Source organism: Euprymna scolopes, chromosome 17 (assembly GCF_053919585.1).
Source record: "Euprymna scolopes isolate OS-2025 chromosome 17, ASM5391958v1, whole genome shotgun sequence".
NCBI lineage: Eukaryota > Metazoa > Mollusca > Cephalopoda > Sepiida > Sepiolidae > Euprymna > Euprymna scolopes.
The window spans coordinates 25,562,376-25,574,106 of record NC_136498.1 but is presented as its reverse complement, the minus strand read 5'-3'; positions in this window follow the sequence as shown (position 1 = coordinate 25,574,106).

Sequence of the window (11,731 nt, the reverse complement as noted above, 5' to 3'; positions counted from 1 at the left end):
TATATTCCAAAATTCATTTGAGGTTACATCGAGCTGCATAAATAAAAGGTGAAATATAATTAAACAAACATTTCCACACATATATATACACATATATGTGTGTGTGTGTGTGTGTGTGTGTGTGTGTGTGTCCTTCATTATAATATACGATTAATAGACAGTTTATAGTAAATGTTGGCATGCTCCTTGCCTAACCCAAATACGCTGTTGCTGTCCAAAATTTCCTCTCCCAAAGGTAAGGACCACGGCAGATATTGGTGTCCCAGGTGATTCAGTCGCCTCAGTTTCATCTCTGAGTCAAAGTAGAATACAGATTTAGATTATGATCCCTACCATAAAGCGGGATGCTACAGAATTATGTTTGCCTGTCTTTGTGTTTCTTGGGCACTTATGGATGGAATATACTCGGCATGAAGTTATGTCGTATGGTGAGTCATGCAATAGTAATAATACTACTGCTACAAATGATACTAATACTACTACTACTACTACTATTAATAATAATAGTAACTAGTTATATAACGAATGGAATTGGACGGGATTACGCAACCTCTGGACGAAGATAGTTACCTGAAGTGATTTTTTCAATAAAATAATAATTATAGATAGAAAAAGTAATTAATAGAATTGAAGGAAAGTGTACGTAAGAAGTCATTGCTAAGAATTCCAATTAATAATACTAAATATAGAATTCAAATTAATGATACTAAATATAGAATTCCAATTAATCATACCAAATATAGAATTCCAATTAATAATACTAAATATAGAATTCCAATTAATAATACTAAATATAGAATTCCAATTAATAATACTAAATATAGCATTCCAATTAATAATACTAAATATAGAATGCAATAAAAACACAAACCGTTTGTTATAGGAGCTCAATTGCACAGCTTATCACATTTCTAATTTATTAATAATCAAAGCATGAATGACAGTGTTGAACTGTAAAAATTCTCGCCTTAAAGAAAACGACACTGTCAATTCAGGTAACTTGATTATGTAGCAGAGCTGATATCTATTCAATGCAGTCGTCTTATGCCTAAATCGCCTTGTCGATATGGGTCCGAAACTGGGAGCATGTCCTTTTCAAAAGCAACGTCTTGAGCTCGGCGAATACTTGGTGGATGGCGGTGATCAGACTGGCTTTGGTGTTGTGGGATGTCATGTCGGTGAGGTTCTTGACGATGACCAAACGAAGTAGCCCAACGGATTCAAGTCGGGGGAGGAGGGGCCAGTGAGAGAAAGGTACAAAGTCGTAGCACTCCTTCTGAAGTCAAGCCTGGGTTTCTTTGGACTTGTGTGACAGGAGATCACCACACATTTAAGTACATCTGGTGTTGATTTTCAAGCCAACGCCGAAGATGTGAGGTGGCATGATGTAACCCTCACTTGAAAGTACATCAAAGACGCCGATGCGTTGAACTGTGCCCTCAAGCGTTGGACCGTCCGGATTTTGAAGGTGCTGACAATGCCCTTATTTTCATAACTTGGATCGGTAGAGTACGAGTTGTACAATGGCGACTATACGATCTCGCTCGTTGAACATTGTTTCACTGTCGCTCTTTGGGATTTATAATAAACTGACCTAGTAGATAGCCTGCAACAAAAAAGAAAACGGAAATGGAATGTCGTCTTTTCCAGAGCGACAATTTTATCGTTCCACCCTTTACTGAAACAAATAGACGGCTTCATTTTATTTACTTAGTTTTACTTACGTTTGATAGATTCGATTTGATTTTTATTACTAAACTAGCCTGGATGCCTAGTGTTGTCCGGGTGTTTGGAGGTGTGTGTTGAGCAAAACAAACAAAAAAACTGGTAGTAGGCAGGCAGGCTGAAATCCGTACCGTAAAGGAGGAAAAGATCGCGAAAAAAACGTGACGACTTCGAAAAGAGGGGATGGCATTCGAAAATATCGGCGACAAAAGTGACCTCTCCCTGTAGAAAAGTGCCCAGTTGAGGGATAAGGAATTAATGTTTTTAGCCAATCTTTCGATATTTGTCGCCCGAAGGATAGTGCTTCAAAACGATATCGACCTCATGCAAATCCGTCGTCTCTGTTGAAGGTTTTAGGCAGACATACACACATACATTTTAGATAGACATTTTAAAGGCTTCCTTCAGTCTTGACAAACTATGAGTCGATATTGTTGAATACCAGTAGTAAGTAGAGGTTCACGGCGACTGGAAACAATTACAAAATCGCAGAAGAATTTTTCAAACTCACATTTTGCTTATCAGCATCTTCTATTGTAGGCATTGGTTTCCCCGATATTTTTCTAGTCAGAATTATTTGCAGAAAGGTAACGGGGATTACGAGAGGTATCACATAAAGGCTGTAACATACTAAGTAAAAGTGTTTACTATGGAACAATTGGATTAGAACTTGGGATAGCCATGATGTCAGTCCGTGTCGTTAACTACTTGACCACCGTCACATCCCGTTTTCCTGATTAAAAAGCGTGTATATTTAACTGTCGTTAAAAAAACAAAAAAACAAGTCATGTCAAACGAGTATGAAATTATTAAAATAAAACTACTTGAATATGTTTTTTACTTATTTTAAAGCTGTTTTTTGTTTAATACACAGCTTGTGTCAACTCTGCTGAGTTAGTACGAGCCAAAGCATTTGACAATCACGTGGAACGTCGGTAATTGCTGAGAAATCGTACATTACACTGTAATATATTAAAATATGCAGTTATACTGGAAATTATCTTTTCGCAAGTTTTAGAAAAGCTATTAGTTGTGATTCTATGTAAACGAAAAAAGATTCAAAAGAAAAGCCGACAAAAAATAAATGTTACTCCCACGTTGTAGGCAGCCATCGTGTCTGCCAGAAATTCAACAGCTTATCAAACAGATTGAACTTTTGAAATATAAAAAAAAAACATATGTATAAATGTTTATAAACACAAATAAATGATCCAGGTAGACGAAAAGAATACTAGGGATTGTAAAAATTCAAAAGTGACCTCTCCCTGTAGTTGTAAGTTTTGTCTTTGATCCCTTTTTTATTTTGTTAAGTACAGTTAAACACATACAAAAAAAATCTTAATGGATAATCTATCGGGCCACCATTTTTTCCTAGTTTCTGTATTACTTAAAACACGTTTAACGATACATCCTTTTCCTAAACATAATCGGAGCCTTAGTAAGGAAGTGATTTCCTGTGAGGTCAGCGAATACAGAGCTAGATACAAATTCAATTTAAAAAGCAAAAAAAAAAAAAATAAGAAAGAAGTTAAATAAAAAAAAATAAAGAAATGAAAGGATGAGAACGAAAAAAAAAAATGAATGTAAAAAAGGGTAGGGAAGGGGACTTGTGAATTCATTATTAATAATTTTCGCAACATCTGGCCACCGCAAATGGAAAATATTATTGCATTACATTTGCGTTTATAACAATAAGAATAAGTTCGTTATTCTGATGACAATAAAAAAGAAATGAATAAATAAAGAAAGGAGAGGAAGGCGAGTATGATAGATGAGGAGAAATAAACAGTAAAAGAGAGAGGGAGAGGGGGTTAACTTGAACTTATGTAAAGGAAAAAGATTTGTACAAAGAAACGGAAGATATAATCGTAAAAAGTTGGTATGAAAGAATGTAAAGAAGACAGAAAAAAATTAGAAAAAAAAACTAAAGAAAAAGAAAAGGAAAAAAGACAAACGAATTAAATGAAAAGGAAGAAAAAGAAAAGAAACCGAACAAAAATAGGTTTTCAAATTACAAATTAACAAATTAAAATAAGATGATGTTTCTGATTTTTTTTTTAGATAACGATCAAGAATTAGTATTCTATTATTCGGACTACTGTTCTCATCATGAGTGTTATATCACAACGTTTTGGCCGATGTAACCTCCGTGGCGTAACGGATAACTATAAAAATTATAAAAAAATATTATTTGAACTATTGTTCTGATCTTGATATTTTTTTCTTAAAACGTTTCAGACGATGTAACCTCTGACCATGTTCAGGTGCATTTTACCAAACTCATGAAGGTTTTTCCCGAACACGAGAATTTGCAGATAATTCGAACGCATCCCTTTATTTAATTCACGGGATTTCACCCTTCATGGTCTGGTCTTAGGCACTTTGCAATTGTATTCTTAATATCGGCTCTACCGAGGATTTTTTACAGAGGCCGAGAGACAACTCGATGATAAGGGTTAAAGAGTGTACAGTAGTCAATTGAACAATATAGCAATCGTTAGTAACGGAAATTCGGTAAATTTGTTAACTTAAGTGGAACGGCTCATCAAGAATTTCTTACGTTCAACTTGAAGACAGCTATATTATAGTCAGCTCGAAACAGGAAAACGGAAGACCCAATTGCAGTGAAAGCACTTGATGGGACTCTGCTCAAAGTTGTCAAAAGCTTCACGTACAGAGAGCAAGATTTTGAAGTAAAAAAAGCACTGGCTTGAAGTGCATGCCACAAGTTGACGAAGATATGGTCATCAGAAAAGTTGAAAGTGAGATTCTTTGTTGCCACAGTAGAAACATTCCTTCTCTATGGTGCTGAGGCATGGACTCTTACAAATGCGCTGAAGAAAAGACCGGATGGCTGTTACACACAGTTGTTCAGGATGACCCTCAATACATCATGGAGGAACCAAGCAACAAACCAACAGCTTTATGGTGACCTACCACCAATATCACTAAACGCACATAAGAGAAGGATGAGAGTAGCCGGCCACTTGCATGAGACACAGTGAAGAGGAAGCAAGCAAGCTAGTTTTCTGGATACCAACAGATGAACACCCAAAACCGTGGTAGAAGAAGAATGACCTAAATTGACAACCTGCTACAGGACACAAGATTGGAAAGTGTTCGGGACCTGCATGCTGCGAGATAAAATGTAAGTCGTGTAGATTCGGTGGCGAAGCGTCTTGAAAGACAACAGCGAGTGAGAAAACGACTATCGATTTCAATGACACATTTTAAATAATTGGTCTTTTTGAGTAAATTACAAATTTTGCGGTATTTTTATACATTAACGTTTACATTCGAAATATCGACTTTATATGCTTTCAGATATGCTGACAACGAATATTACAGTTAAATTTGGGGCTGATAAGTAGTTTACTAGATATCAAAAAAGTTGTTATCCAACGTAAAAGCTAATGGATGTAATCCTCCACGGTCATTTTTTTCACAACCGAGGAATTAGTAATGCGTATGAGTAACGGCTTTCGAAATAAACACCTCCAATTCCCAATGTAACAAACGGTGTTCAGAATAAACACTCCAATCTCCCCATGTTAAGAACGGCTTTCGAAATAAACACAGCCAACCGCCTTATGTTAAGAACAGCTTTTGGAATAAACCCTCCAACCTCCCTATGTTAAGAACAGCTTTAGGGATAAACCGTACTTTTTCCAATAGAAGGGAGTGAAAAATATTTGCTTTTCGTCTGTTTCAGTTGCAGGCATGCGCATGAGAAACTACTCAGTTGTGGAAATAAAATTGCTGCCAGGGATTACATTAGCTTTTACGATATATATATCATATGTTTTAATATCTGGTAAACATCTTATCAGCGTCAAATGTAACTGTGATATTCGTTGTCAACATACCCGAAAACCTATAAAAATTGACATTGACAATCCAAAAATCCCCACGAGGTTGAAATGAACCAATGAAAGATTGATACGAAAGCAATAATTCAAACGTAAACAGAAGTTTTCTTGTCCATTATTTTTTACACGAAATTCAATAAAATTTGAATTTGCTCAAAAACAATAAATTTTATGAAGTTTATGTTCATCCTCCCCGCACCGGGAGAGGTGCCAAGCTACAGTTTCATAGTCATTACAATATTGCAAATATAATTCTATTCTTTTTACATTGGAAGAATCCTACACTAGGATTTTCCATTCCGAAATCATCTTACACCGGAACTTTACATAGGGCTTTCACAAGAGAATATTCTTATCATTGTTTTGACTCTCGAGTATCATCCGACACAGTTAGACAGAGTTAATCTACAGAGAACTACATCAATCTATATAAAAGCATATGACATCAACGAGTATACACTTAAATGTCAAAACTATGAAAAGAATACGCTGTTTTCCTAGCACTAATTATTATTTAATTATGATATTACTATAAGTTACCCTTTTAATGAGATAGGTCTAACAAAACGTGTTAGTCTATAATAAGGGGGTTATCAATCTGCCATTGGAAACCGAACGTTTGGATTCGATCCCGAATTTATTTCCATTTCAAATGTGATATGAATATCCGGAACTTCTGCAATACTGCGTGGAAACTACGGTTTTAGTTTTCAGTTTGGAGAATATTATTATGAGAACACATTTATTTGATGACCAGTCTGCAGCATTTTTCTCAAATCACCTGTTTTTCATTGCCACTGATTCAATAACACTGAATAGAGAACGTCAACTACACAAATTATCACGTGGCCAGACCATAAATTCAATTGGTTACCTTATGACTAAGTTTTTTAAGATATTGCTAAAAATTGCTGCAATGTTGAATGGCTTCGTGAAAGAGCAATCTTGGCCCCTGCAAATAATGCCGTTGATGTAATCAATTATAATCTTTTGCTAGAGTTATCAATACATTTTCTAAATTTTGTTATTAATGAAGATCAAGCAGTAAACGTTCCTGTATTTTCACTACAACTGCCTGGAATGCCAAATCATGGCCTGATATTTAAGGAATGAATTCTGGTTATATCATTAAGAAATCTTGATCCACTTAAACTGTTTAATTGCATAAGGTTAGCCTCAAAATCTTTAAAAACTAAATGTTCTAGAAGCTATTATAATAACTAAAAATTTTAAGAGTGAAACGGTGTTTATTCCTCGGATTCCCCTTATTCTTTCTGAGATGTCATTTCAGTTCAAGCGTTTACAATTCCCCATGAAATTAGTTGTGCCATGTCCATAAATAAAGTTAAAGGACAAATAAAGTTGTTAGACTTAATCTTCAGACAGCTTGCTTTTCTCATGACCAGTTGTATGTTGGTTGGTAATGCACTGAAAGTCCTGAAAAACACCTGTTAGATGTCACCCTCAAAATGGTGTCTATGAGGAGGCTCTTTAAAATTTATGCTACAGGCACATTTACCAGTCTTTACATATACACCGCTGGGAACTAATTTGAAAGTTTTTCATTGGCATAATAGATTGCTTATGTCATTTTTATGTATATATTGTTAAAACAAAAGGATATTTAAGAGTTTTCAGATATGCCCTGTGATATAAAATAATAATTGCAACTAGCGGGAACTTTCCTATGTAATATATTGATGTTGGCATGTTCTGGATGTTCAGTGTAAATAGAGACCCCTTGATATAATTGTAACTCTTTTGATAAAATAGCAAAAGTATAAATATAAGCGAGCAGGGTCGCCCAAAAGCACCCGGTCATAAAAATGCGCTTAAATATGTTTGTATATATTATTATAGAGTCAATTCGATTCATATATGGTATAAAGTTGTGATTCACAAAAATGAAACATATAACCATTTAACGTAAGTGCATTAGTTTAATCGACACCGAAACTAAAACTTATAAAGAAATATATATGCATATAAATTAAATTATTTAAGCGATAATCGAAACCGAAAGCAAAATTTATGAAGAATATTTGGTAAAATTATTAATTACAAGACATTGAATGGCGTCTATAATATACATCTGACCTGTCTGTTGAAATGTATGGATGTATTTATGTATGCTTGTATGTCTGCCATAAGCTTTCGACAGAGGCGACTGATTCACACGAGGTCGGTAACGTTTTGAAGCTTGACCCTTCGGACGACACATACCGAAAAATAGGCTAAAACAGTAATTCCTTCATCCTTAACTGGACACGTTTTTATAGGGAGGGCTCCCTTTTTTCGCCGATATTTTCGAAAGTCATCCCCTGTTTTCGATTAACAAGTGTTAATTTAAACCTTTGTCACTTCCGGTTTGACGATGGACGCAACAACAAAGATATCCCGTATTTTCTTTCACGTTATTTTCGTCCTTCGTGGTACAGGTGCGAACCTGACTGCCTACTACCACTTTTTTTCCACACACACCTCCAAACACCCGGGCAACACCGGGCACACAGGTTAGTAACAAATAAACGACAATCACTCTGAAGAAAAAAATGTAAGCCTGACACACAAAATAACACACGCGCTATCGTATTAATATATAGATTATTACATCATATTTTGAAAGAAGAAGGACTAAAATATAACATATTAAACGAGAAATGAGGATTAGGGCTACTGGTGAGACGTCTATGATATAAAATTCACTTACTGCACTTACCTTATGGGGATATGGGGGAAAAGCCATTATGAATTAATGTTTCATTTAATTAATAAGATAATTATGTTTGAGGACGGAATACTCAAATATATCAAATAAAAACCTGGCAATTCCGGGTACTTCAGCTAGTATTTTTTGTAAAACAATTACACAGTGATTGGTTTAATATCATTTCGAGAATATAACGGGCAGTTTTCTTTTTTTAATAATACAAATATTTAATGAACATTTTGTTTTTTTTAGATTTCTGAAGTAAAATCAATTTCATTTAATTGTCTGAAGATAGCGGTTTCAATCCTATCCAAAGCCGGCCAGAGGCTTACTTGGCCAAGACCTGGCGAGAAAACAACAAATATGGATGACAGTAATCGCTGTGGATGCAGTTAGGAGATTTGGAGTCTCTATCCAATCACAGTTTCCACCTGAAGAAGGCCAAAGGAATAGTTGGCCGAAACAACGTGAAACAACAACTAAAAAGATGAGGATAATAGTGCGCAATAAATGAATAAATTATTAAAATCAATTTCATTACATGTTTTAATTACAATCATGGACGTTTTATACTTTCCTTTTTATTATTTGGGTTCTTCGATTTGTATCTTGTCAAACTCGGGAGTCTTTCTGTTGAACTTGAGAATGTGTACGAAACTTCACATAGAAATACCTTTAATCAACCGGAGGCGGGAAGCATTTTCTTATTTCGTCAGTAGAAATCTTAAGAAATTCGCAATTGTAATCTTTGGTCGCACCCATTGGGGATTGCACCTTTAAATACCAGAAATATAACTCTTACAACTTAATTTAACCATACCCTATTCACTGCACCATGGGTCGTTGCTTAAATATTTTCTAATTAAAACAGAAAATAATTTACAAAAAAACATGAAAAAGAAAATAGTTCACCAAAAGAATATATTTCAAATATAATTGTTTAAGAAAACATATTTTATTCACATATTTTTAGTAAAATCTATACTCTTATGAATTTATTATTATTATTTTATTTTTTTTTTGTGCGTGTATTGATATACATATTAAAAACCGTTTTACTATGTATTTGCAAAGAAAATAAAACTTTGTTATATATGGGTCGTGGCATTGCATTCATCTGCAAAAGATCTAGCTAACTTGCATATTCTTTTAAACATTCATTTTAATTAATTCCCTATTAGTTTTTCGGTGTTCTCATGGGATGGTCACCTTCAGTTTACTACTACGTGTAATTATATTCATGCAGATATTCTACATGATCTATACTTGCGTATTATTGGCGCAAAAAAAGATTATAATAAGCACAAACATCTTTATATATATATTTCTATATGCGTATATTTATTTTTTTTAAGTTTCCTACTAAACTCCTTTGTCAGTTTTTGGTCTCCAGACATAAACCCTAATATGTAGGTATTCGAACCCATGCTAAACTTCATATTTGGGTTTTAGCCGGGGGAAAATCGGTGCATTTTGTGAAAAATTAAAAAAGAAATATGGGAATTTCTAAGTGAAATCTCTTCGTAGCTAAGACATTAACATCAGAGAAAAAAGTAAATCGTAAGCTAAACGTTTTTGTTTCGATCCTCAGTGTTGGCGCATGAGTATATTTTTTTAACTTTTTAAATCATTACTATATATTGGGCTCAATATAATGTAATAATAAATACGAAATGTGCATTTATCAAAATATCATATTTAAGCGTATTTTACGACCTGACAATGCTGAGTGGCCTGCTAAGTATCTAAAAAAAATAATTTCTATCCGGAAGTTATTTTAACAGAACACCGTTTTTTGCTGACGTTGCTCAGAATCGTCGCTATCCTAATATAAATCAGTGAAACTCACTCTTCAAGAACTAATATGTGTCGACGAATATGGATCAATAAGTAACAATAAATATCGAAAACAAAAACGAAAAGAGATGACAAAATAATATAGACTGGAAGTTTGTAAGGCATTCATTTATTCCGTATGTAATTCTGCTGAACAAACCGGATTCGAATTTGGTGAATCAAGTTTTATAAACACTTACCCACCATCAGCTCCCCAGGAAGTGGGAAGAACGCGTATAAATGAATTAAAAGACAAAAACAGGGAAAAACTGAAATTATTTTGAAAATAAAATAAATTAAATATTAAATCGGGCATAGTATACACATCATTATGTATATGTATGTATCCTGGAATTCACTAGCATATATACTTCGATACAAAAAAACAAAGAAAAGAAAAAGTTATATGTATTACTAATTCAAAATTGTTATATGTCAGTCTGAAGCCCATGCTGTGATATTACTTCTTATTTTTAATGGAGATTCAATAATGCTTGTTTTTATTAACTTATAATAAATCTGTTTAGCTGGGTATTGGTCGTCTTATCGGAATGCATTTCAACCGAGAGTTATAGAGTATAGAGAGAGTTTTTAAAGATGTTAACCTCATTTTAAGTGCAATTGTTTGAATCTCTCTTATACTTAGTTCACTGCTAGGTAGTTTTGGAATTTTTTTTTCATAAGTTCTTATTATAACTAGAATAATATATATCTTCCTATAATTCCAATTTCTTTTCATATCATACATACGACCTTGGTATTTCGTTATCTTTTCTCTCTCAGCACTGTTTAACTCAGTATCAATGGGGACACTAACTTCTACTAAGGTTGCTTCTTTCCCCCTTTTGTCCAATATCACTATGTCATGTTTAATAACTCCGTTTTAAGGGACGTTTTGTAGATACCTAGTTGTAGGAATCGCATAGTCATAATGAATGATATATATTTCAAACAGTTTTTTTATATGTTCTCAGATCCTGCTGCTGTATTCGATATTCCACTTTTCACAGATCGCCCATTGGAGTTATTTTCACATTTCCTTGTGTCACATTATATAGTAGCTGTCCACCAACAGAACCTTACAATTTAATGTCAAGTGGCTCACACTCTCTACTTCTGTATGGCAAAAACTGGACTTGTTGCCATTGCTAGGACCAGTGAATGCCTCTTTGAATGCGGCACTATATAATTATTTATATATTAAAAAAAAAAAAAACATAATATATATTTATCTAAAGACAATACGATATTATATCTTCTAAGAGGTTTAGTTGTTAATATTTTACAGAGTAGGCGTAGATTATGAAGCAATTGTCATGAAAATTACTTTACCTCAAACCCTGTCCCATTGCCAGTGTTGCGTACCCTTGCCTGTTTTAAAAGTATGTTGATATAATGTGCTCTGGTAAACTCGTCGCACTTGCCCTCCCTCGACGTACATGCCCCCCGATATACGCGCTTAGCAACAAAATCACACCCCTTCGTTATTGAAGCCCCCAAATGCCTGAAAACTTTCTACTCTAATAGTATCTCTCGAAGAGCTAGACTTTCAAATTCTCTTTCTGCTATCTGTTTTCCTGACAGATATGAA